Raw genomic sequence first — 27,689 nt, 5'->3', positions numbered from 1 at the left:
AAGCAAGAACAAGGAACTGTTAGTCACATTGTTGCGTTTCTGATGTAACATCAACAAGACAAAGAGCAAATAGAGTTATTCAGCTCTTACTCTGCTCTGTCTTCTCTACCAGAAGAATGACCACAGACGGCAAACGTAAAGATGCCTGGCACATGTGCCTGAGGAATGAGGACAGATGGGTAAATACGGGCAGCGAGCCCCGAATGACTTTCCATAATGGAATGCAGCAGTGTGCGCAGGACCATAGAGGTGGGCCAGCCAGGAGCTGGACTACTACTGCAGCAGTCCAGGCACTAGGTGACAAAGGGGAGGTGCAAGGGGCAAAGAACAGAGGTCGGGGGAGAGGCTGGGAAGATAGAATTGACAGAACAGCCTGTTGCAAAGGCTCTAGAAAAGATTTGGAGGTGCTGTTGAGGTGAGTGTTGAAAAGGACAGGATTTCACAGATCTTTGATGGAAGCAGAAAGCAGACAGAGCGTGGAGAATGTGAGCCGAGGGCAACCACATGAGCCTGGTCGTGGAGACAGAAGGCTGCGGTATGTGTAAGACCCAGTGAGAAGCGGGGTTGGCGAGAGTCACAGGTGATGTTCAGGAAAATAGCTAGATATGAAGGAGCCAATGAGGAAGGGATTAAAGTCTAGGTCCAAAGGATTTATTACCTATCAGAGAGGTATGGGGGAAAGAAAACTAATAGAGCCATAGCTCTCCCTAAGGATACCAGGTAACTAGAATATACAGCGCAAACCTGAAGGAACCCGGAGTTGTGTGAATTTCTTCACACTTTGTGTGGGATTGTCTAATGAATGGTAAAACTGTTGAAATTGTCACCACCACTTCTCCTGTAAAAGGCAGGGTATCGGGTTACTTAATTGTTGAATTGCAGGGAGTTCATGCTAATAGAGAAAGCCTTGTAGTCCCACCAAAGCTTATCATAAGGCTTCCCAAGCTAGACCAGGGATCAAGGAAACTTCTCCGAGGACACGATATATGCGCTAACAGCTTGCAGATAAGTCAAACGTAGCCTCACGTACTGCGCACACTGTGAGTGTTGTCTTTATTGGGATCCCGGTGCCTCAGTTTCAGGAGAAATGTTGCCAGACGGAAGCTATTCCACGTGAGGAACCAGAGACAGCTAGCCAGGGGCACCGGCCGAGCAGGAGAGCTGCGTTGTCAATTCTGTGGACCCTTCTTCTCTTAGGTAGAATGTGACCTAATTCTGAGGCAGTCTTGCATCCAGATCAAGGTCAGGGGCGCCAGACCCGAATACCTGGATTTGAATCCAGGCTCTGCCATGAATTACATTACCTCATGTGTTGAACAAGTGCAACAACAATCATAATACATATTGAAAAGCACTGTTGGGAGCGTGAAGGGAATCAGTGGATGTCAAGGGTCTAAAACAGTGCCTGGAACATAGCAGTCATTCACTACATATTATTTCCTAGTGAATAAAAGTTGTAACAGGACTGATAAGTTTGTATCATTATATATAGAATGTTTTAGCAATCCAAGCTGTTGAGTAAAGTAATCAGAGTTATCTGGGAAAAGAAAAAAAAAGCCTGAACTGTTTAACCAGAGATTAGATGATCATTAGAAGAAACGAGGAGGGGCCTCGGTTGGGTGTATGAATCCGATGACACGTAGGCCTTCTGACTTCCTGAGTCCGTGGTTTCATGCGTAAGAATGGGTATTTCAAGAGTTCTTCATTTCAACCAATAGATGTGTTTCTGGTAGCAAACTATTAAATGTGCTGTGGAGCTTTCCTCATCAGGGAAAAAAATCTCTATTTTTCAGATTCAGAAGACCTCAGATCTTAAACTAGGACCTAGCTGTGTTATTTCAATTTGTGTTGAGTCAAATCCCAGGGGAAACTATGTATTCACTCCACAAGGTGAAAACGAAGACCACAGACTCTTAAAAGGGCCTTCATTACAAAATGGGAAACGAAGGTTTGTGAGCTTACTATCAGACTGCCACAAGCATTTTCTTTCTTTCTTTTTTTTTTTTTAAGATTTTATTTATTTATTCGACAGAGATAGAGACAGCCAGCGAGAGAGGGAACACAAGCAGGGGAGTGGGAGAGGAAGAAGCAGGCTCATAGCAGAGGAGCCTGATGTGGGGCTCGATCCCATAACGCCGGGATCACGCCCTGAGCCGAAGGCAGACGCTGAACTTCTGTGCCACGCAGGCGCCCCATGCCACAAGCATTTTCTAAACACGGCTCGCTCATTAGGAAACTGGATGGTGTTATTCTACAATCAAGTCCTCAATGAGCGATTAAGGATCAGTTAGGAAGTACAGATTTTTTTTTTCAAGGGTTTTCCTCAAAATTCTTGATCTCCGTGCCAGCACGAATCATCTGTGGATTATCTGGGTTCTCGAAATGCAGAAAAGAAATCACAGGAGATTTAGAAGGAAAGAGCCCTAAATTTTACTGAGAATTCAGCCAGGTGGATTGGCTCAGTGGTTAGAGTAACAGCCGCTACACTAAGCACCGGAATGGTCAGTGCAATTAATGCAATTAACGTAATTAGTCCTGGCAGCTGTAAGGTCAAACAGAGGTAGCTTTGTCACAACAATCTGCCACTGCAAAATTACTGACATTTCCAACTAAATTATATTCTCTAAATTGTTGCCTTAATGCTAAATAAATAAAGTTATGCTAATGGCGGGACTGATTACAGATTGAAATTAGCACAATTGCTTGTTATACAGTCTGCTAGGGTTAACATTTTTTAAAAACATAATTAATGGCCTTTGCTTACTGTCTCCGGTTATAGATCCTGCGGCTCATTTGCATTCTTTTGCAATATGCTGACAGTGCTAAATGTCTCAGAAGAAAGATCTCATCTGCAGGCGGAAAATGCTTTTTTCACGTCATCAAGCTAAAACTTGTTATGGTTTCGGGCCGGTGTTAATAACAAAGATGACCAGAAAGGGAAGGGAGAAGAATGAGGCTAGAATCCGTTTTTCTTCTCAGTCTTGTGATCCAAGCCTTTTCTGGAGTCAATGTGAAATGTAATTGCTCTTTTGACCTCTATCTTCTCTCTCCCCAGGTCTGAGGAAGAGCTACACTGGTTGATTATTGCAGGAATGAAAGGCACTCTGACCTTGTCGACCAAACGCCTTGCAGCTTTCAATGCGGCCCATTATACCGAAGGCAGGCAACTCCTGGAGAGAGGCGGAATCTACAGGAGAGCGGCTCCCCGGGCAACCTGCCAGAAAAGGCTTCATCAGCCGTGGTTCAGACATGGCCAAACAGCTCAGGCAGCAAAGGAAACAGCTGGGGGCTGGGGGGTGGAAACGGAGTGCAGAAAGAGATCGTGAGCTCGCCGTCTAAAGAGCTCTGGGGCATCTCCGCTTTAGAGCGCCTTGGCCCGCCTTGCCCCGCGTCCTCCGCAGCTCAAGAGCCACCTGGGAAGTTTCGCCGAGGAAGGAAGCGGTCACCAATGTAAGTGCAGCCCCCCGTTTCCTAAAATAGGCTGTCGCCCCCTCACCGGGCTTGATGATGATACCCCTGTATAAATAGGAGCGGAACGCGATATTCTAGAAAAAAGTAGGTCGGGATATTGCGTTGCCACTATCGTTCGAGATTATGAATTATTCACGACGGAGCTGGTGGGATTATTCTAGAATTTACAGTTCGCGGATGGATTAGAGCGTGCCTCACGGTGAACACAACCGGGTGTCTTCGTCGAGTTCGACAGCTAAAGGAGCCTTTGTTCCAAATCGGGGACCTTCACGTATCTCTTAGCTCTACTAGAGTCAGTTCTATGGGGCGGAATTTTATTGAGTGTTTATTATGTCCCTAAGCCCTGCTGGAAAGTAAGCGGCACGACGAGGGTCGGTGTGAACGAACGGGACCGGTCGACCCATCAGACACGGCAGTAGCACCATCTGCTTTGTCGTTGGGTTTCACTCGTGGAGGGTGCGGCGCCGTGGAGTGGCGCGTCTGAGTGCCGACCGTCACTGAACTCTTACGGTAACGTCCAGGCTTGGGTTTTCATTCCCACTTAAGGAAGAGTAGATTTACTGTAGTAGTATCTGGAATTAGCCACACTGGGGTTCAAATTCCATTCTGTTACTACGTGAAATCTGTGCAATCTTGGAAAAAAGGGTCTCCACTGTTCCGGGCTTAGGTGGGCTCAGTTCCTGTCATGGAGGGGACTGGATGAAACCAAGACTTTCTCCAGCTGTGTCCTTCTATGGGAAATAGTGTCAAGCAGCCATACATCCCAGGTTTTCGGGGTCACCCCAACTCTAAATATTGAGGCCCATCATGCCCGTGAAAACACATATGCCCATCAAACGCTGAATTCAGAAATCCAAACCACCTTTCCCATAAATAGGAAGAAGCCTCAGAGGTAAGCAGAGAAGGAGGAGTAAACGCTGGGGAGAATGGGCTGCTTTTGTTTTTGTTTTAATTTTTTTAAGTAGGTTCCATGCACAGCATGGAGCCCAGTGGAGGTCTTGAACTCACGACCCTGAGATCAAGACCGGAGCCGAGACCAGGGATCGGCCGCTTCACCAACTGAGCCAGGCAGGTGCCCAGAGAATGGTTTTAAAACCTTTTCAAAGAAGGGTAAAATCATGACCCACCACAGATATATGAAAACGAATACATGGTTACAGATTTGATTCTGTTCATTAATCAAAGAGGGACCCAGCAGATGTTTTACCCAGTTGAAGAGAATCTGAAGAGACACGTTTACAGATCAGGAATACTGAAATAAGTATGCAAATGGGGCAAACCTGGGTTTTTCTCCGAGGGGAGTGGAGGGAGATCCATTGAACCTCTCCCAGACAGGAAGCATGTGCCTAGCAGTTACCTAAAACGTGGGAAGTTGTGAAACAGCTCCAAGACCCCGAGAGGCTGGAATCAGGTAACAGGAACGGTGTGCTGTGTGCAGACAACCTATAGCTGCCCATCGAAGCAGACTTTTTTCTAGTGGCCTTAGTCACGTGGAGTGTGGCATTTCATTGTGATTTCTGATGCTCCCGTGAGTGGGGGGGCGGGGATCTCCGTGGGGACCTCGGTGTGAACAGGAATCACCTGAGAAACTTTCAAACCCAGAGTCCCCACCTCCAGCCTGCCCTGGGGAGTCTAATAAAGGCTCCGAACAATTAGAGGGCCTCTCCGGCTGTGTTTTGAGGTTGCAGTGATGATTAGAGGAATTCAGCTGTGGGCAGGGTTTATAGGTGCCGTGTTTCTTTCTGATCCTTTGAGGAGCCTTTTGTGACTTTTCTTGATGTGGTTTAAGAGTCATGACACTGTTCAGAGTTTAGTTCACCAAGGGCTAAGGACCAGTGTGCACGCTGAAGGCACAGGAAAGTAAAAAATTGAATAAATTAAACAAATGAATGAAAAGGGGGGAGACTAGTAGAAGAATGGAAATAGGGAATAAGAGGCATCAGCAGGTGCAGACGTGAGCCAGGGATGCCTCCCGAAAGAGCTATAGGGCGACGCTGTTCAGAACACCACCACTTCAAACGCATGCCCATAGTGAGTAGGAGTAGAAAGAAGCTTTATTTCGAAAGCTCTGCTGCTTTGCAGGTTTTCCACCTCCACTGGCAATGTGACATGATCGTGTGTTTGAAAAACGTATCAGAGGGCGTGTATTCTAATTCCATTAAAAATACATGAAATGCGGGGCGCCTGGCTGGCTCAGTGGGTTAAGTGTCTGCCCTCAGCTCAGGTCATGATCCCCGGGGCGGGGGATCAAGTCCCACATCGGGCTCCCTGCTCAGCGGAGAGCCTGCTGCTCCCTCTGTCCCTCACCCCACTCATGCTTGCTCTCTCTTTCTCTCAAATAAATAAATAAAATCTTTAAAAAATAAATAAATAAAATGCATGAAATGCTCCCATACGTGCTCCCCCTGCCATTTTACACTTCGGGTTTTTTCCTCTCTCTCCCACACTTCTCTCCCAACACCAAAAATTGAAAGTTAAGAAAAATCGTCCATTGGAGGCCTCGATGAAGTTTTCCACTTTAATATATTTTTAAGAACACAATAACATAAAGAAGATAGAGTACTGAAAGGGAAATTGGTGAGGTTGCCACTTCAGGCTAAGCTCAGCAACTAAAGTGAACTGGGAGAAGGAAAGAAAAAATGAAACATGGAGAACTTAGTGGGAGTTCTAGAAGGAGGGGGAGAGCCCCTACTGCCTGGTAACTCGGGTGGAGGAAAGATGGCGGAGGGTCAGGGCATTCTAGCCCTTGTGTTCAGTAAAGCTTTAAACGCTTCCAAAGGAACAATCGGGAGCCATTCTTGAAGTAAAATTTGAGGAAACCCGTAACCCTCACAACTCGAACAGGTCAAGTCAGAAGGTGAGGCACTGTTATCTTGACCAAATCCTTCAGGAGCTGTGGCGAAGGCCCCGTGGTTTCTGTAAAGGATATAGTGCAGCTGGCTGGCCAACTCCCTGTGGGCAGTGCAGTCGCTGTGTTTGGACAAGTCAGAAAGGGTGAAGCCAGCCAACACCTCAAAACAACTGGAAGAATGCTACCTGGGCCTCTCTGAAGTCAAAGTTTCAAATAAATTGTTTGGACCAAAGGAATAGTTTCTTTTTCTTCATCGTTTTAACCTAAGGGATGAAGGAAAATAAATCAATGTCAGATTAAAAAAAAAAGAAAAGAAAAAAGCTCTGGTAGCTCGACACAACGTATAAAAAATGAAAATAATCGTTTGCTTGTGGGAAGGAGAGAAAGCCAATAAAACTTACAGAAGCTTCCTTCTAATAGTACACATTGTTTAAAAAGGAACTTTAGAGCTATTATTCTTCTTTTGATCTTCCCCAAAAGCTATGAGGTGTACAAAATCTACCCAAATTGCTCTGCTTTCTAGCTGTCATGTTTTAAATAGTATCATACACATACCTTCCCAGTTTTGAAAAGCCCATTCAATGTTTTATATAAAGGGAAGTTACCAGAAATGGGCCAAGAGCATGCTACTAAATATAGCAACGTAATTACTGTCATGTAAATGATCTCCTCTCTGTAGCGTTAGAACAATGAGATAAAAGGTTTATCTTGACAAAGTTTGAATAAGTAGAGGTGGAATTAATTCAGAATGTCCATAACTTCTCCATCCACAGGCAGTAGGGGGGGGGAGAGCTCCTTTAATTTCAGTATCAGCACGTTTTTCCTGTTCATTTGCATTGGGGGAGTTTTTCCACAGTGTATTCATTGGCTGGTGAGATGATGTGTCCCTGCACGATCAGATAAGAAAGGGACAGAATTACTAATGATGAAAGGAGGCCGCACAAGGACAAGAAAGCAAAGCAGCCCTTCCTTTCTCACCGAATCTGGATGGATCTGAATTTCACCCGTCTCTCTCTCTCTCTCTCTCTCTTTTTTTCCTCATGGGGATGGTGGAGCCATTTTCCAAAGCTGGGTTAGGACGTTGACCATTGAGTTGCATAGATTCTTTTCTTAAAGGGCCTTCCAAAGGCTGATGTCATCGTGCTCACTGGCTGTCCTATTCCAGCTATTTGTATGTACTTGTCCGTTAATAAATTGAAGGCAATTTAATTCAACCATCTGTCAATAAGCATCAGCTGTTTTTGAGGGGGTGTGGAAATAATCAACAAGGCAGAGGTCTTGTCCTTTAAAAAAAAAATTCCGAAGAGAGTTTAAAAGCTGGGATTCAGAGAAACGCTTCAGTTAATGATTAGAGTAATCGGGTGTCTGTTGCTGGTAGAGGAGCTGTCAGAAGAACATAGATGGAAATATCGGCCGAATTGAAGGAGTAGACGTCGTTGATGTCTTATCCTGTGCTGTCTTTAGTCTGTTAAGTAACAAAAATTCAGCTGGGTCAATTTTGAAGATCTAATTGGCTTGATTAATCAATTCATGACTCGGGCAGCATCCCAGCTACCGAGTGGAGGGGAGCTCCAAAGGGCTGCAGAAAAGGAAAGGTTTTCAGAGGTAGAGAGGGAGGGGGGGAAAAGGAAATGAGCAAAGAATCCATTGTTTGAGGGGAGGTTGCCCTCCTAAGAGGAACGGAGGGGTCTATTAATAAATTTCCTAGCGCTGACCAGGAAACCCCCATGTTGACAGGCTAAAGGGCACATTCCTGGGGTTGAACCCACAGTTCGGTTAGGTATTAAGTCTCCGTGTACTGACTCGGGGTCTGAACCTGATGCCGTGTGGGGCCTGTGGTTTTCTTGTGAACACGGTCAACGTGGGGATCTCCGTCCATCCTAGGTTGCGTCAGAGGCAAGAAGCCAGCCCTGGGCCCTGGAGCCGAGAAACAGAACGGGGAGTTGTCAGGAGTTCGGGTATCTCTGCCTCGCAAACTAGCCAACGAGCCTGGCTTTTATTTCCCTTTACTGCAAGCTTCCAGAAAATTTCCAGAACAGGAAAGTGGCGTCCTTGTAGGCAAAACAACAGCAGGAGGATCAGCGCTTCGCTGATAGGGACAATCCAGAAACCAAGTACATACAATTTTATACAAATGGAAAGGGGGTAGTCATACACAATGAGAAGGGACTGTTTTGCTTTGGTTTTTCTAGGAAGTCTTTTTTTTTTTTTTTTAAGATTTTATTGAGAGAGAGCGCGAGCAAGGGGAAGGGCAGAGGGAGAGGGAGGGAGAGAATCTGGAGCAGATGTCGTGCTGGGCGTGGAGCCTGATGCAAGGCTCGATGTCTTGAACCTGAGATCATGACCTGAGCCAAAGTCAAGAGTTGGTCGCTTAACCAACTGAACCTCCCAGAGCACCCCTCCTGGGAAATTTTTTAAAGGTGGCTTGGAGGTGTGAGGTACTCAGTTGGCTAAACTGACTGGGGAAGGCTTTGCATACTTTCATCTATTGCTTGCTGCCCTTTGGGTCAAGTACTTCCCTAGGATGAAGGAGAGCTCTAGAGTAAGCAACAGTGTCCCCAATTTGAAGCCAGTCTGCTCTAGGTCACCCAGAAACACCATCAATGAGTTGGCTACCAACAGACTCTTGCTTCCCTTCGCCAGCCCACTGTGATCAAGCTTGTTTGGTATCGAAATCCACGAAGCTGAATAATGACACCCTGGGGCTCGTCACCCCCAGAGAGCCAAGAAAACAATGACATAGTCACAGTCTCATAAAGAAAACAATGTTTCTTTAATGGAACATTGGTGTCCCCTGAACAACTGTTACAAAGGAAATGCGGTTCTTGTAAAGCGAGAGATTTTTCCAGGGCTTTTTGTCCAAAGGTGAGAGTGTAAGCAGTAATTCAAACACTGAGAACACAGTAATGAAGGAATCCCTTGTCACCCTCCAGTCCCACATTCTTTTTTCTTTTTCTTTGTTTTTTCAAGATTTTATTTTTAAGTAATCTCTATGCCCAATGAGGGGCTTGAACTCATGACCCCAAGACCAAGAGTTGCAAGTTCCACCAGCTGAGCAAGCCAGGCACCCCCAGCCCCACATTCTCAATGTGTTCATTTCCCAATACCCTCAAAACAGATCCTAAATGAAGATTAACACACGCAAAAAACAGCGCTGAACCACCACTTTCAGTGACTACCCTGGCCAGTTTTCAACCACAAATGCTCATTCCACTGAGCCCAAAATAGGGCAGCAACAGAGGAGACAGAGAGCCCGGGAAAGATGGATGGGCTGTGGGCACTGGGGGCAGTGATGGAAGAGAATGTATCAAAGAGAACAATCCCTAAATTTCTGAATGGAATGAAGGTGCTTTTATTGAGGTAGGGACTCAAGGCAGGCTAGTTCTGGAGGGCATGACACCATGAGAAGATTCAGAAAAGAGAACCCCCCGAAAAATAGGGAAGTGGGAACAATGAATAGAACCAGAGTGCCGAGGAGAGAAAATAAGGGAACCGACTCAGCATATAGGTGGAAGGGTTAACCTGAGAAAGAGGAAAGAGGGACACTCTTCCCCTGAACTAGAAAGTTCCTTACTTTAAACCAGGGAGCTGACATTCACTGACGGCTTTGCCCAGATGTTGGGTGATGCTAAAAGACTTTCTCTGGTGTTCATTCGGATGCCGTGAAAAGAGAGCGGGATATCGTATGACAGCCCTTATTTTCTGTGTCTACAGGACAAGGACCCAGGCTAAGATTTAATAAATAAATAAATAAGAGATCAGACTAAAAAGATGGATACCTTTGGGGGTATGCATGGGGGAACATGAACAGAAAATGACTAAAGAGGGGCAGGCTGGGTGGCTCAGATGGTTAAGTGTCTGCCTTCAGCTCAGGTCATGATCTCAGGGTCCTGGAATCGAGTCCTGCATTGGGCTCCCTGCTCAGCAGGGAACCTGCTTCTCCCCCTGCCTTTCCCCCTGGCTTGTGCCCTCGCTCACTCTCTCTGTCTCAAATAAATAAATAAATAAATAATCTTTAAAAAAGAAAGAGAAAGAAAAGAAATGACTAAAGACTTTAAAAAGGGTGCAACATCGTACGTCAGAGCAGTGAGAGCTGGATACGCATGAGGCAATGTCTTCATATTTTTGGACAAACTAAATGCCGGGTTGACAGAATCCGGGGTCTAGGGCAATTACAACGGAAGCAAATTGCTTTCTTCCTTCTTAAAATGGTTATATTCTTTAAAAGCTAGGCTGGGGGGGGAAGCTAGGCTGAGAAGATAGAAGTAGCTGGCATATTCCAGAGCTCCAGCTTCAAAGTGTGAAGGATTCTTAAATCCATACCCTTCCCAGGTCAATAGGTTAAACACAGTCTGTGTTACACTGGTTCAGCTCCCCCGCCGCGTTCCCAAGGGTTTAATCCTGCAAATTAGCGACACTGGGCCCTAGCGTTCTTGCATAACTCTGTGAGCTGTCTTACCAGGGCTTTGGTGAATCTTGGAGGGGTACAGTGCAAATGAAGAAAAGAATGTGGTCCAATTTCCTGAAATTGCTATGTATTCTAGCAAAAATAGTTACAGTTAACAGTGAACTCCTGTGAGACCCAGCTGAGCATGCGGGCTTCCTCAGTGTAACAGACATTTCCTAGGCACCCCTGGGGGTGCACAGAGTTAGGCCCCGGGGAATAGTGTGATGGCGACCGTGGTGACAGTAGGGCTTACACAGGGCTTACCACGCGCCAAATACTGTCCTAAGCTCCCTACACGTGCCCATGTCAGGAAGCGCTTTCAGGCAGTAGTAGGTCTAATCCCCACTGTACGAAGTGGGGCCTGGGGTACGCCGGCCACCCTGCTCCCCTGAGACTCAAAGCAGTAATGTCCAGCCTTGAGGAAGAAGACCTTCCTGTCTTTTCTTTGCTTTTCCCACCGTCCCTGGACGTGTTAGCAGGGAAGTGGAACTCAGAAGTTACCAGGGAAGTAAAGTGGACTTTTATGTAAAGTCCAAATGTTGAGAAAATAGGCCATTTCTTTATTACCATATCATATTAAATCATATCGTATCGTATTGGACTATCTTGATTAGTCATAAGGATATATTTAGCCGTATTAAAAATAGCCTGGGGAAAAAAATTGTCTTTTGATTGTTGATCCTGTTGGTTAATGGGTAACTACGGAGGCCAGCTGGAGGCAGCCATAGACACAAGACAATCGACCCCTTTTTTTTGAGCCTTAAAATGTCTGACAGCAGCGTGAATGCTTTTAAGGAGAACAGGGGAGTGAATGTGTAGAAACGCGTGTATGAAAACATTCTAATGTGATAGTTTATATTTTATTTTAGATTCTTCTAATAATTAAAAAAAAAAAAAAAAAGGAAATTATGTCTACTCAGAAACATCCAGAAACATGATGCATTTATGTCCTAACCTGGTTTTAGGAACTAAGCTACCAAGACTTTTCAGTCATTTCCGTATTGAAAACATCCCTTCATTAAAAAGTCTGTCATACTGTTTAATTGCTGACATTGGCTTTCTTTTAACCCCACCGAAAACATGTCGGCCACCTCCTTGTGCAGCCTCAGAGTTCAAATGTGTTATGCCATCTTCAGAGAAAAGCTTGTAAATTTTTTAAGTGTTTATGCTTAGTTTATTAACATTATTTAAATAGTGACATAACCAGTGTTGATTTGCTGCCACTACCTTGGAAATATTTAAACATTATTATAACTTAGCTCCACATTCCAGTTTTATCTCTAAAATTAATGCTTTTAGGCTCAATTTATGCCTGTCAACAAGTAATGATCACAGATGTAAGCTGGCTCATAATCCAGAGGTACTAGGTTACAATGTGTTGCCATGGAAACAGTGTTTTATTGCATTTTCTCTTCTTGATTTAAGGCATTTGACAATCATAGCCAGTGTTTGCCAGTCTTCCCACATCATAAAAAATTCAAAAACACAAACAACCAATGGCGGGGGGGAAAGAAGCAGGGAAGTGGGGGGGGACCGTCTGCTGTTCTTGGACCTCACTAGAAACATAAAAAGGAAATGACAGCCTTTATTTAACATGGACCTTTTGTGAGCAGTTGATCTCCCAGAAAGTCCAAGAGTGTTGGAAAATTCGGTCAGTGGTTAGTCACCGAATGGACCTGCCTGCCTGTGGTTCATTTTGTTCAGTGCCTCGTATATCTTTTATGATCCCTGGGACTTTAGCCTGAAACAGCATTTTCTTTAACAAGAGCCATGTTTCCTTTAACGTTGTTTATTGCATCTGAAACATTACCCTTTGAAATCACGGTACATTTTCTATTGAGCAAAGGTCTGCAACTGAATCTTGCATGAATGTGTTTATTCAGGATCTAGAGTAAAAAAAAAAAAAAAAAATCTCGTCCAGTTCATGTAACATTAATCACTTTGCCGGTGTTCAGCTGAGGTCAATGCCACATTCCTAGCGGTATTAAGGCAAGTCAAGATTAATCATGTACATTAAACCTTGGAAGGGGAGCATGGGAAAGGGATCCCAAATTAGACATTTCTTGAAAGACAGAGAAGGGACTGTAGCGAAATGGGCTTACTCTGCTATAAGTAAAGCTTGTCTTTACAACTTGCTTGTTTTTAGAGCATTTGGTAACCACAGCCACTAGGAACCCATAGGCTTCCTTTTTTCTATTTTGGGGAGTTTATAGGTCAAAGTTCAGTCTTGCCGGGGATTCAAAATGAAGACTCATTCGGTAAACATTTTTTTAGTCTAGGCTAACCACCAGGCACCGGCTAGGAACTGTCCGTGCAGAGATGAATGAGATCCATTCCTCCCTCCCCCGCCTCCTCCACGGAGCGTGTGATGCACCCAGGAAGACCGGGACCAGATGTGCACAATCTGAACAGAGGTTTGTGGGAGTACAGAGGAGGGAATGATTAATGGTGGTGGGAAGTCTGCAAAGACTTGACTTAAGTTAACTGTACAGGGGAAGAAAGGTGAGCAAAGGAGTCGAGGCAGAGGAATGGGCATAAAGACCTAGGGAGTGTTCTCAGACTGTTCAGGGATTGGACGCGCGGGGCAGAAGGCTCTTGTAACTGAAGGGAACAGCAGAAGGTGAGATGGTACTGTAAGTTGCGGCCGATTACAAAAGTCTCGGATCACATACTTGATTCTAAAAGCAAGGAGAAGGAGGAAAATGTGAATAATCAGAATGTATGAGAAGCTTATTACAATGTGGGGCGAGGGCAGGTTGGATGACGGGTTAGTTGTTAAGAAACTCGAAGGGTTGTCTTCAAAGTGGTGGAGAATACAGTCATCCAGAAAAGTGATTGCAGCTTCAGTCTGGCCATGGAATATATCACGGAACCAGATGTGAGTTCCTGAGGGGAGCCAGAGAGTAGATGATGGGGAAAAAGGAGTCCAAGGTGATGCCAAAGGATCTGGCTGGGGGGGGTGTATGCAGATGATGGATGTCATTCGCCAAGGCACCCGAGATCCTAGGGACATTATAATGGTGATTTCTGTTGGACATAATATTATGGCACTGATGAGTGACGGTAGAACTGGATACACTGTTTTGGGGTCATTAACTTATATGTGGTTATTTTAGGCACAGAGGAAAATGTGAGTGTTTCCACGGGAGAGGGCAGAAATTGAAGGAAAGACAGACTAGGGAAGGAGTTGGGGGAGGCTCTCTCATTTGTGTGATACTTTTCACATACAGAAAGAAACATTTAGAGCCTTGAGGGGTTTTTATGTTTTCCTCTGTCGAAATAAAAAGTAACCTTGGCACGTAGAATAGTAATTTCTAAAGAGAGAGAACCTTTAAGAATAAATATTAGATTAAAAATACTTTACCCCTGGTTACTTATATTTATAAAATGCAATCTGTATTTAAGATGCTAGTGGGCTCATATTTAGAGAATAATGTTTCATGTGAGAGGCTAACATTATTTTGAACTATTGCTGCTTTAAATGTTCATAATATGCATATTTAAATATGTTCTTATATCGTATGTGACAGATTTACATACTTCCCATGTCACCATCATACACTTCCATTAAAGATTTATTTATTTTTAAAAATACGTTTTATATTCCCATAAAAAGGAGAAATTAAATCGTAAAAATACACACAAAGTTAGTGTTTATGGTCTACCTACCACTCTCACCGAAGAACCATCAGAGTTGGCGGCTTTCTTTCCCATGTTGAATATGGAGAGAAGGCTCAGGTAAGGGTTTAGGTCTTGCTGGTGGAGCTTTGCATTTCACAGCCTACCGTTTTCCGAACAACCTAGGTATGACAAATGTGAGATCCAAAAGTATCACCTTCCGATAGATCAGAACGTTGAAATTGGACTCATCGACGCTTGACCTCACCTTCCCTTAATAGTGAACATTTAAGAATTGGTTTTCGTCCAGTAGCTAGAAGGTACTGGAAAAGTCAGTAATATATGGAGTACTCAGTAACACGATTTTTGAGAGGTTTATGCGTTCCAGCTAGTTTTCTGTTCCTTCACACAATAATTCATTCAGTAAGACCTTACTGACTAGCCATACTGTGTCAGATTCTGTGCGTGGATATAAGACGGTAGCACCATCCTTGCGTTCAAGGAATTAAAGATGAGATAAATGTGCACGTTGCTGTTATGATTGGCTGTGCCTGCGGGGCTCTGTACACTTCCAGAAAGAGTCATTGACATTTAGGCTACAGTGGAGCCCTGGAGCGGCCATAAACTGGACTTCAGCCACTTGGCATCCCCCGTCCCCGGTGACAGCGATTAGCGCAGGGATAGGCATGTGACCCAGTCAGAGCCAATGAGACATGAAGCGGTGTTTGCTGGACCTTCTGGGAGAAAGAAGTCCCTGTCTTCTGAGATCTACCCAAGGAGGCCTGTTCTCTTCTGGATGATGTGGTGTGAGGCCGTGAGGTCAGGCACCGCTGTAGATATTTTGCCAGGGGGGAGCTGAGAGCCTGGAGCTGTTGTGTTCCATCCTGCGGGGCCTGAGGACGAGGGCGGCAGTGAGGTGGACAGAACAGGGGGAGGGAGCCCCCAGATCCCTTGGTGACGTCATGGGAGCCGTGCATCCAGCCTCTACGAAGCCAGGACTCACTCCATTGCCTAAGCCCCTCAATTCCCTTTTCTTGCCGAAGGCGTGGTGAAGGGGTTTCTTGCCGCAATTGCAAGACTCCAGACATAGGCCCGGACGCTGCCCCTGCCCCGCCCGTAGCTTTCGCGCCTCTCCGGTGGGTGCTGGTGTTCTGCAGCTGTGTGCTGCGGGGCCGGGATCCGGCGGGGTCGGGATCTGGCGGGGTCGGAGGTTCAGCCTCTAGAGAGCTTGCCCGCGGAGCGCAGACCTGGAGCCAGCCGCGCTCCGATCCATCAGTGCTCGCCGGACCTGCCGTGGAGATGATGCCAAAGAGGACGGATATTAAAAAGAAGCCGTTAACCGTCAGAGCCAGCCTCCCCAGCTGACTTGACTCTGTCCTCCGAGATGGGGAGGCTTTTTGTCTTTGACAGCCTCAGTGACACATCGCAGAGGACTTAGCATTTATGCGACGCGGAATCCACATGCGCTTGAAATTTTCGTTACCGGTGTGTGGCAAAATATACGTACCATAAGTGGACCATGTGAACAATTGGAAGTGTACCGTTCCGTGGCCGTAAGTGCTTTCACAATGCGCTAACATTCCCGCTCTCCATCTCCAGGAATTTTTCATCCTCCCAGACAGAGACTCTGGGCCCAGTAATCGCCAGTTCCCCTTCCTTCGTGCAGCCCATTCTCCCCACCCCAGAAACGTCTCTTCTCCTTTCTGTCTCTATGCATTTGCCTATTCTAGGTGCCTCCCGGGAGTGGAATCACACAATATTTGTCTTTCTGTGTCTTATTTCACTTAGCGTGATGTTTTCATGGCTCATCCATGTTGTAGCCTAGACCTCTGCTTTTCCCTCCGAGTGTTTAATTTCTGCATTTCAAAAAATAACCTACAAATATTAAGTTGACTTTTTTTTTTAAATTGGAACATTCTCAGGACCTGACACATAGTTTGGACCCACAAGGGACCAGACAATGTACCAAGCCTTTTACAGACATTACATTATTGACCGCTCGCAGTCCTCATAGTCCTCACAGTCCTGTCACTTCCAGAGACTCAGAATTGCAAGATCACATGGTATTTTAACTAGGACACAATCCTAGTTCTCTTGGACTCCGAGCCCATGCCTTTCCCATTTCTCTGTGTTGTAATGTTCCCGATGCTAACCATGAGCCTGTCTCTAGTCTTTTTTAATAACTTTAAATTTTCGGGGATAATAGATTTATCCTTCTAATTAGGCTTTTTTTTTTTGGTGCCGATACAAAAACTAGTTCATGCTAGCTGGGTTTACGTAAATCTTTGGCACAAGGCTACCCTCTAGAAACCTATGGAGGGATGATCTCACCTGGAGACTCAGGTTTTCTGCAGCCAAGCCAGAGCTCACTGCACACCCGACACACACATACACAGATTGCCGTTTGTCTGAGCACCTGTTGTGCTTTGCACACACTAAGCGCTCAGTACGCTTGCACTGAACACACGATGTCCTTGGATTGTCAGAAAGGATCTAGGCTCCCTCCGACTTGAACGCTGATAACTCCCATGACCTTCCGTCAAGAACCTGTAGGGCCGGTGGAAATTTTAGCGGCATGATGGAGTTTGCATCTGCTTTTTCTGCCCTCCGAAATCCCTTCAAGTTCGGTTTTCTTATCCCTATTGAAGATAAGCAGATGCAAAAGGACCTCTGATTTTCAGAGTGCTTGTCATTACTACAGAGCTCCCCATTCTTCCTGGCCCTCTGTGCTACCATTTCAGGTACCCCCACAGGCAGGAAGCCTCCAGACAGTCCCATAGGATTTGAGGAGGAGAGTGGCCCTGGTCTCTCTGCTCTTGGAGCTCAAATCCTATGGGATTGGGCCACCTGGGTGGCTCAGTCAGTTAAGCGGCTGCCTTTGGCTCCGGTCATGATCCCAGGGTTCTGGGATCGAGTCCCAAATCAGGCTCCCTGCTCAGTGGGGAGCCTGCTTCTCTATCTGCCTGCCACCCCCCCCCTGCTTGTGCTCTCTCTCTGACAAACAGATAAATAAATAAAATCTTTAAAAAAAATCCTATGGGATTGTCTGGAGGCTTCAGAAAAGGATGGGAAAAGACATCTGACAAAGGTATTTTGTTTTCTAGAAGCGTCAAAAAAGTGGGTCAGAGTTTTTTGTTTTTTTTTTCCCCCCAAAATCTAGGACGAACCTATTTTTTTAGTTAAGGACTTTTTATGACCTTGCTTAATTTAACAAGCAAACTGCACTGCGTACATCCAGTTCTAAGAGAACTGTTTCCCTGAGTTTGGATCATTGCTAAGTGTGCAGTCATGCATTCTTCACTCACATATCGCTTAACCTCGTTGGTGGCTCTTGTAGGGCACTTCGGGAGAATTAGTGTCTATCCTGGCAAGTAAACAGTGCAGTGAGCAGAGCTGGGTTGAAATCCCACCTCCAATGACTTGCTGTGAGGTTGTGAGCAACTCTCTGAACCTCCTTTTAGCAATTATTTATTTATTTAAAGCAAAGATTTTATTTATTTATTTGCGGGAGAGAGAGTGCAGATGAATGGGGGCGGGGAGGGACAGAAGGCGAGGGAGAAGCCATCTCCCTGTTGAGCTGGGAGCCCGACAGAGCGGGGCTCCATCCCAGGACCCTGAGTTCATGACCTGAACCCAAGGCAGTTGCTTAACGGACTGAACCACCCAGGCGCCCCTAGCAATTATTGATTTTTTGCTGTGTAACAAAGCAGCCCCACATTTAGTAGGTGTGAGACTATTTTTTTTTTATTACTATTACTGTGTGGGTCAACAGTGTGGACTAGGCTCTGTTGGGCAGTTCGTCCAGGCTGTTTTGGGGTAAGCCATGCAGATGAAGTCAAACAGTGCCTTAAATGGGACCTCCTGGTCTAAGACAGTCTATCCTGGGCACCTCCCTTGTCCCTATAACCATTCCAGTAGGCTGGCTTGGGTTTATTCAGACTAAGCTTGGGCTTAGCCGCATTTGCAACCATAAGCAAAAGAAAGCAAACCCACATGGAAACACTTTGAAATTCCTGCTTATATTTGTAATGGCCCATTGGCCAAAGTGAGTCTCGCGGCCAAGCCTAGATGCGTGGGGAGAGAAATAAACTACTTTTGATGACAGGAAAGTCAAAGTCATAATGCAAAAACCATGAGAATGGGAATAGGAAGATAGGTGTGGTCATCTTGCTATGAAATGGGGCCAGTAATACGTGGAATATAACATAATTGTAAAAACTGAACTGAGTCCTTTTTGTCGGCTAGGTCACTAGGGCATAGGAATGGAAAGACAGTAGGGTAAGGTAAATTCAGATCTCACCATGCAGGGTTCTGAATGCTCAGCTGAGACATGGGTTGGTATTTGTCTCAACCAGCAGTGGGGACTTCCGGACACATCGCGTACAAATTGAATGACGTGATCTGAATTTGTTTAGGGAATGATCCATATTTAAAATGATCTGCTTTATTTATTTAGTTTCAGGTTTTTGATCTGTTTTCATCTGTCCACTAGATTATAAGGACCATGAGACAGAATAAGGACGTCATCCGGTTTTCTACTCTCTCTCCCTCACACAGACCTTTGTCTGTCTCAAGAAATACTTGCTCTGTGATTAAATGGAGTTCAAGTAACTTCAGACTTCCTCCCACAGCAGGACTTCTAGACTTCTCAGTGCATTCATATGTTGATGCATGATGTCTCCTCATCCTCTCAGTCCTCTGGTACTGTACCCAGTCCCCCTGGTAGATGATGACATTACAGAAAAGTAGAAGTTTCTCTTGATCTGGTTACTTCACTTTTAGTAATACAAGCTAAGATGGAGTTTCTTGGCTCTTTTGGAACAGTAGGTAACTAAAATTCCTAAGATCTCTCCTACAAACTACTGTCAATTTAAACCTTAGTCTTAACCCATCCCAAAATTGTCACTAGAAACAGTCTTTAAAATACCATAAATATATGTGTTGTTCTTGTTCACTTTTATCCTCAGTTTCTGGCTCATCGTTCTCATTTGCCAACATTTTTCTGAATCTCTATTATGTCATCAAATCCAGTACTTACCTCCCTAGTTTTATACCAAATTCAAATTTGATTAGCACCCTTCCTTTGTCTCCAGCCAAGCGGATGGTGAAATGTTGGGCGGGGAAGCCCTAATAGGGAGACTTGCCACTACTCCACCATTAGAAATCCCGCTCTGCGCTCCACAGCCACGTTCAGCTCTCCTAGTTCCCGATTTTCATGTCTCTCTTCTTTCTGAGCATGTCATTGGCGGTTTATCATATGTCTTCCGAAAATATGGGTATCAGACATGTATAACACTCCATGTTATACCTGCCTATTTGGCCAATCCCATTTTTTTTAAATAAGAAGAAATGGTGGGTCATGGCTTGTTTTCTTCTTCTTGTTAATTGATCTGCAGCCTTACCTCCAACTGGATTCATCTTCTTTACCTTACCTCTTAAAAAGAGGGTGTTTCCAGGGGAGAACATCCCTAATTCGACGGATGTCCCACCCTCTACCAGGACCTGTCTTTCTGCAGTCTTCAAGCATCCCCCCTCTTGGATAACATCAGTTTTCCTTCTTCATTAGGTTCTGGCCATCACCACTGCAGTATTGGGGCTCAAAACTGATTTTGTGTCAGAATCGCCGGAAGGGCTCAGTAAAGCAGAGATAGCTGTGTCTCACCCCCAGAACTTCTTTTTTTTTTTCTTCAAGATTCTATTCATCTATCCGATAGAGAGAGACAGCCAGCAAGAGAGGGAACACAAGCAGGGGGAGTGGGAGAGGAAGAAGCAGGCTCCCAGCGGAGGAGCCCGATGTGGGGCTCGATCCCAGAACACAGGGATCACGCCCTGAGCCAAAGGCAGATGCCCAATGACTGAGCCACCCAGGCGCCCCTCACCCCCAGAACTTCTCATCCAACCCGTCTGGCGTGGAAGCCAGTCATTTGCATGTCTAACCAGTTCCGAGCTGACGCTGATGCTACTGGTCTGGGGACCGCATTTTGAGAACCACCAGGCTAGTATATCTCATCTTATTTAAACAACAAGCAAACAAACAACTCCCCTTTGATTTTACAAACTCCTCCAAATATGGTGCTGCAGTTCCCTCTTGCCTTTCAGAGCCAGACTTCCTCAGAACATTATCTAATCTCATGATTTCCATTTTCTCACCTCATGTTCACTCTGACACCATGGAAACCTCTCTTGGCAAGTTCACCAATGGTTTTCTTATTGCCGGATTTCACTTCTTGAACTTCTCCTATCTCTCTACCACGTTAAGAATGTCTTCTTAAAATGCTTTTTTTCTGCTGCTAGTTTTCAAGGTACCATGCTCTTTTAATGCTTTGCCTCTGAATTTGCCGATTGCCCCTTATTCTCTTTTGCTGCCCCCTGCCCCCCAATTCTTGATTCCAGAGTGCTTTGGGGCTTGGTTTTAGATTTTCTCATTCTCTTTCTAGGTGTGCTTACCTGGTATCATGGTTTAACCTACCATGATTTCCGCATGTGTACCTATTAACCAAGACCTCTGTCCTGGACTTTAGACATAAATGCAGGTGGAGTTCCACTGTCCACATTGGGTATCTTTCAATCATCTCAGAGTTAAATCTCTATTTATCATCTTAAATCTATCCTCTCCTAGTTATCTCTGTGGTAGGAAGAAGTCTGGCCCTCTCAGAGATGTGCACATATGGGGTGCCTGGGTGGCTTAGTCGGTTAAGCGTCTACCTTTGGCTCAGGTCTTGATCTCAGGGTCCTGGGATCGAGCCCCACGTTGGGCTCCCTGCTCAGTGGGGAGTCTGCTTCTCTTTCTCTTTGTGGCCTGTGTTCTCTCTCTCTCGCTATCTTTGTCTATCTCTTGGGTAAATGAAATCTTAAAAAAAAAAAAAAATGTGCACATACGAATGCCTAGAACCTGTGGCTATGTTCTCTTCTGTGGCAAGAGGAAATTTGCAGATGTGATTAAGATGAAGGACCTGGAGATGGATAGATGATCTGGGATTATCTGGAGAGCCCCAACGTGATCACAAGGGTCCTTAAAAGTAGAAGAAGGAGGTAGAAGAGAGGACCTGTGACAGTGGAAAAGAAAACTAGAGATAACAGCCGTGTGATTACCACACGGGCCCAATTTAATCCTTAAAACTCGAGAACTTTTCCCAGCTATGGACAGAGGGAGATGAAATGATAGAAGAAAGCTCAAAGAGAGGACATTCAGAAGAAATTGGATGAGATGAGCCAAGAAATGTGGGTGGTCTTTTAGAGGCTAAAAATGGCAAGGAAATATATTTTCCCCTAGAGTCTCTCAAAAGGGACACAGTGCTGCCAGCACTTGGTTTTAGCCCCTGAGACTCCGGTCGGATGTCTGACCTGTAGAACTATAAGATAATAAATCTGTGTTGTCGGAAGCTGCTATGTTTGTGATCGCTTGTGACAGCGGCATTAGAAACAGAACACGGTCCTCATCTCTGGAAGTGATGCCAGAATCCACCTAGTTGTCCAGGTCAAATAGGTGTCATCCTCGAGCTTCCCTACCCGCCTAATCCAGCACACGTACTGACAGTTCTGCCTTCAAGGTAGATCCCGCATCTGTCTGTCTCACTCCGTCTCCTCCGCCCACAGCCTGGTCCAGGCCACCAGGATCTCCTGCAGCCTGCTAGCGGCCCCCTTGTTTCTATCCCACCCCCGCCCATTGGTTCATTTGTCACGAATAATGATCTTTTGGAAAAATGCATGTCCCTTCTCTGCCCAACGCTCTTCAGCATCTCCCCAACATGTTTGGAGTAAAATCTAAGTTTCTGAACATGACCTACAAGATCCTTCATACACCGGTTCCTGCTTACGTATTTGATTTTACCTTGTAAATTTACCCTCACTCATTTTGGTTACCGGTGGGATTCATTTCTGTTCCTGGGAAATGACAAACTCAAGCCTTTGTATATGTTATTCTCTCCTCCAGTAATTTGCTTCCCCTGATACATGCTTGTTTTTCAACACGGAACTCAAATATGATCTGCTTAGAAAGGCCTTCATTCAGCCCCCCAGCTAACGCACCCATACCACCTACTTAGGCACTCCTGGTCAGGGAGCCCTGTTCCGTAACAATTGTTCGCCTGCTTTGCTTTCTTTGGCCCTCAGCGAACACAAGGTCCCTGAGGCTCGCCTCGCTGATTCAACATGACGTCCCCAGGCCCTACTACATTGCCTGATACGTAATCGATGGTAAATAGATGTTCCTTGAAGTCATAAATGAATGAGCCAAGGGAGTGAGTAAATAATGCAATCACGTTTTTTTTTTCCACTGAGGTAAAGTGCACAGAACATAAAATTAACAGTTTTAAAGTGAATAATGCAGTGGCGTGTAGTACATTCACAGTGTTGCTTAGCTACCATCTCTAGCTAGTTCCAAAACATTTTCATCACTCCAAATTCAGTCCCCATACCCACTGAACGGTTACATCCCAGCCTCTCCTCCCCCAGCCCCTCACAACCACCTGTTTGCTTTCTGTGTCTGTGTATTGACCTATCCTGTCTATTTCATGTAAATGGAGTCATAAAGTACGTGACCTTTCTTGTCTGGCTGCTTACCCTTAGCTCGTTCTTAAGATTTATTCACATTGTAACATGGATCAGTACTTTGTTCTTTTATGATTGAATAATATTCCTGTGTGTGTGTGTGTGTGTGTGTGTGTGTGTGTGTGTGTATCCAATTTGTTTATCCATTCATCTGTTGATGGATGTTTGGGTTGTTTCTACTTTTTAGCTAATGTGAATAATGCTGCTGTGAACATTCATAGACCTTTGTTTTTATTTGTTTTTAAAGATTTCATTTATTTATTTGAGAGAGTGTGTGCAGGAACGGGAGGAGGGGCAGAGGGGAGAGGGAGAGGGACAAGCAGACTCCACGTGGAGCGCATAGCCCTATGTGGGGCTCGATCCCACGACCCCCTAAGATCATGACGTGAGCCACAACCAAGAGTGGGACGCTCAACCGACTGAGCCACCCAGGACATTTTGGAATTTAGGATATAGGCAATGATTTCTAAAGCCTAAGCCTCACTCAGTTCCTGCCTGTTCTGATTTTCTACATATTTCTCATGCTGCAGGATTTCTCAGAGTCAATGAGAGTAGCTTTACGATCATCTCTGCTTAATCACATTGTTTATTGTATGGATTAATACAGCAAGGTTCCAAGTTAACAGCACTGGGGTGGGTGGGAAGAGATTAAGGAGAAGAGGGGTAGGTGTACTTACAATGATTACTTTTTAAAAAGACGCACATTACAAGATAATCAATTTATTCATCCAGTAATGAACTCTGTTTCCCTCAGAAATGTTAGTAGCTGCCAATGTTTTCTGAATTAGGTACTTGGAATCCCTTGGTGGTACGTTCAATGCCATCTCCAGTGTTTGAAAGTTTTAATCTGCAATTAGATATATATTAAGCCATTAAAATATCATTGCATTTTAATGATTTGAATCTATGAAAATATGTAAATTAGTAATGGCTTATTAAACTTTACAGTTTCGGGTTATTGCACGAGAAAGATCTGTATGTATGAAATGTTGGGGAGCCTTTTGTGTATTTTATGACATCATTCTTCAGTGCGGATGACAACAATGAAAATGTTCATGCAATTAATAATTTTCAAAAAGAAATACACCCGCTCTTGCAAATGGAAACTCTTTCCATGCAAGCTGAGTACAAACAGTTGTTTGGGTCTAAGCACTTTATCCTGGTCCCTGGCACTCTGTTTTGTGCTTTGGAAAGCTCTACTCAATTCAAAACATAAATTTGGAAAAGACTTCCTCCCTGGAATCCTCTGAAAGCCTGTAGTTATGGCGGTGACTTAAATATTATTTCCATAGCTACACTGGCTTCTAGCCACATCTGAAATGCATATCAACAAGCCTGGTGTGAAAATGGGAAGGGGGGGAGGGGAAACGGAGGACACTAATTTTCCTTCTTCGGAGTAGGAGGTATAATGTCTTTATAAAGTAATAATTAAAAGAAAAACAATTACTGGAACCTTATCTGGACCATGCAGCTGTACTTCCTCCGTTTGCATTAGCAGTGTTTCTAAGGTTATGACAAACCATGAAAATTGCATCTTTAGAGGACTTTTATTCCTTTTCCTATGATTTGATTGAAACAGACAGCTACATTTTGTGTATATATAATTAGGCAGTAAAATAGGCTTTGAAGGCAGGTTTCCATTTAGTATGTGAGTCACACGCACGGGAGCCTTTCATTCACCAGCTAGAGACTGATCTTTTTAATGCTTCCACTGGCTCCACATGTCTTCCGAATGCAACATCTTGCACCGACCGAGGGGGGAGAAAAAGGGATGGGGGGGGGAGAATCAGCTTTTAGCCCATATTTCTTTCTTTTTTCATCTCCCTTCCAAAAGAAAAAAACAATCTGAAAACCCAATCTTAGGAAGTCTTTGGTGATTTAACCTCACGACAACCTGATTTTTATCGTCCTTTTTCCAGATTGTCGTCGGGACGCCAGGGAATGCCGCACCAGTTCGCGGCCGTATCTAATCCCGCTCATAAAAGGCCATTGTGGCCATAAAACTGAGACCAATAGCTTTTCCATTCTCCACCTCTCAGCTCTCCAAAGTAATGGCACTGGGTCTCCTCATCTTGTTTTTCTTTTCAAATGCATAGTTTCTCCCTTTAACAAGGTTTTAAAAAAGGGGGGAAGGAGGGAGGGTGAGGTAGGGGGAGGAGGGCGGGTGAGGTAGGGGGGAGAGAAGGAATCCAATCCCATTTTCTCAGTGCGGTCCCCTTATGGGGCGCTAAGTGATTTTTCCCCCCCCTGAACTTAAATGAGGAAGAAGATTTGAGATACAGCCTGTTTTTATGAAAGAGATTTTTCTCTGCATTTCAAGTACAATGAGAACAACCCCGGGTGTATTTTTTTTTTTTTCTCGTAACAGAAAATCAGGCCTATCAACTGTACATCATCAGGCCTTATCTGATTATAAAGCAGCCAGTCCCCTATTAATCTCTGTCCTTTCATCTCAGTGTACGCCATTTGCTATCTCCTGTGCCATTCTGGCAAACCCTATGACGGAGAGAAATAATATCAAGCTACTTGGCTGATTTATGCAAGTGATAGTTTGTGTTTGTAAAATGCCTTTCATCTGAGGACCTCAAAGGGCTTTAGGAACATTATCACATTGACGGGGCCCAGCTCCAACATAAAGGGCACAGAATGGCCATAGTCATGTAAATCTCCGTTTTTAGAGTGATTAGTACCCTGGTAACCAAGAGAGATGAACTAGGTTCTCATTTTTGATGTGAAATGCGATGTCCATGCAGGAATTTCCATTTCCAATGCAGGCCGCATCACAAGATAAACCACTCAGTATTCAATTTACCTCCTGGGATGTCCCCCTGGGGAGTCTGCTCCCCAAGATGAAGGGCTTTACAGGACAGGCAGGTGTATATATTTCTTCAATTGGCCTAATCTAATAAAGCTGGACATGATTTATATGTGCAAAATGTTGCCATGTTAAATAATTCAGAATGAAACTGCCTTTTCTCCTTGTGCTACAAATAGATGTCAGTGTGCTTTTGATGGGGCCTGGGTCCCCCAGGGGCTTTGGACCGACGGAAAGAAAATCCATTCCTTGGGCCACTTCTGAAGAAACACACCAGGGACGGTTCTCCCGCCTGAGCCTCTGTGGCCTGGGTCCAAACTCCCTGAGATCTTTCTGTTATTGTGAGAGGAGCGGCTTTCCGCGAAGGCTGAGGTCGATCTGATACAGGGACTTCACTTGTTGTGAGAAACACAGGTGCACGAGGTCAAGGCCCCAAGTTGGAAGAATCCGGATTCTTCCCCTTCCCCTCCCTCTTGCTGCTGTACTTCTCCTCTTCACATGCCCCCCCATCTCATCCCGTCTTTCCCCATCCCAATCCTATTGCCCCACACTGTGGATTTTTTAAAGGGTATTTTTTTCCATGGAAACAGTATCTTGAACCCAAATTTTTATTGCAACTTATTTCACATCAAGTCACCAACCATCATTTTGCCTTCGTCGTTTCCATATCGACCACAAGGATGAAGGGGGAGGGGGGCTGGCTTCGTGAAAACAAGGTCTCCATGTTTCGTAGCGTTATTCCTCTGAACAGGAGTGATGGTTTGCATTCACATGACCCAGCCTACCAGGCATTATTTCCCCCACTGGGGCCTCATTGCTGATGGGAAGGAAGTGACAACTTTGGGAAGATGACCCAGCCAGTGTGGAGGGTTTCTTGCTGACTTCAGAATGCCAGCTTGTTCTTAACAGCGTAGCCTCATTTTATCTGGTGGGGACGATAAGACAAAGGAAATGTATGTCGTCCGCGCTCATTGGGAGCTAACCTGTCCACAGCATCAGGTATCTCCTCTCTCTTTCACCGCTGACCGGAATTCCAACGTTGTGTCACCCCGAAGAGGCTAAGTCACGGAGGGGAAATGCTTAGGGAGCCCGACTCCTCTGCCTCCCTGGTCACGCAGAACCAAGACCTGGTTTTCCTGGGGCTGGTTCCCCTTCAAATGGACGGTGCAAGCGTATTCTTGGTGCCGATTTTAAACTCAATTCATCGTCTATGTTTAGGAAAGGAGATCTTTGTTGATTTTTAAGGAAGGGGTGGGGGGGGCATCACGTTCCCTCCTATCGTTTGCTTCTTAACATTGCTTACTCTCTGAAGGGCGCCTGGCTGGCTCAGTCCGTAGAACATGCGACTCTCGATCTGGGGTTTGTAGGTTCGAGCCCCACAGTGAGTGTAGAGATTACTTCAGAATGAAATCTTAAAAAAAAAGTTCTTATTATCTGAAATTATCATCTATATTTACCTGTTTACTTTCTTATTATTTCTCAGCTTCACTAGAATACACATTCTGTGACAGCAGATGTATGTATGGGAAAGTTCTGTCTGCTGCCGATAACAGAGCTTGGTCCCCCATAGGTAAGAATTTGTTGAAAGAATGAAGGAATGAGTAAACCGGGTTAATATGATAGGTGCCCAGAAATAGCTTCTCCTAAAAAGATATATCAACAATTGATACATTTCTGGTTCTGTAATCCTATAAATATTTAACTAGTGTAGAAACGATCTGATGATTTTGATTGTTGTTTGGCGTCAACCTCAATCCACTAGGATTAATTGCGAGCCGACGTCTCCCGACACTTCACATCCGCTTTATCCTGTCTACGCTAAAATGAAAAACTACAGACATACGAATAACACCGCGTCCATGCAGGATGCTGATGTGAAATTAGGATTTCGAGACAAAGTTTTGGTGTAGGTTCTGGGGAGTTCATCGTAGTCGGAT

At 44.9% G+C, this 27,689-nt stretch overlaps 1 long non-coding RNA gene across 2 annotated transcripts in view; it reads left to right on the top strand.

Moving 5' to 3' along the window:
• Window positions 1-5,955, top strand: part of LOC130542723 (uncharacterized) — a 407,418-nt gene extending 401,463 nt beyond the window's left edge. The window contains exons 9-10 of one of the 2 annotated variants that reach the window (XR_008957458.1): window positions 1,794-1,948; window positions 3,056-5,955. This is a non-coding gene — a long non-coding RNA (uncharacterized LOC130542723). The remainder of the gene's footprint in view (window positions 1-1,793; window positions 1,949-3,055) is intronic. The other variant, XR_008957459.1, reaches the window with a different exon arrangement.
• Window positions 5,956-27,689: the final 21,734 nt, after the last annotated feature.

Source organism: Ursus arctos, unplaced genomic scaffold, assembly GCF_023065955.2.
Source record: "Ursus arctos isolate Adak ecotype North America unplaced genomic scaffold, UrsArc2.0 scaffold_5, whole genome shotgun sequence".
NCBI lineage: Eukaryota > Metazoa > Chordata > Mammalia > Carnivora > Ursidae > Ursus > Ursus arctos.
This window is presented reverse-complemented; position numbering and strand designations above follow the sequence as displayed.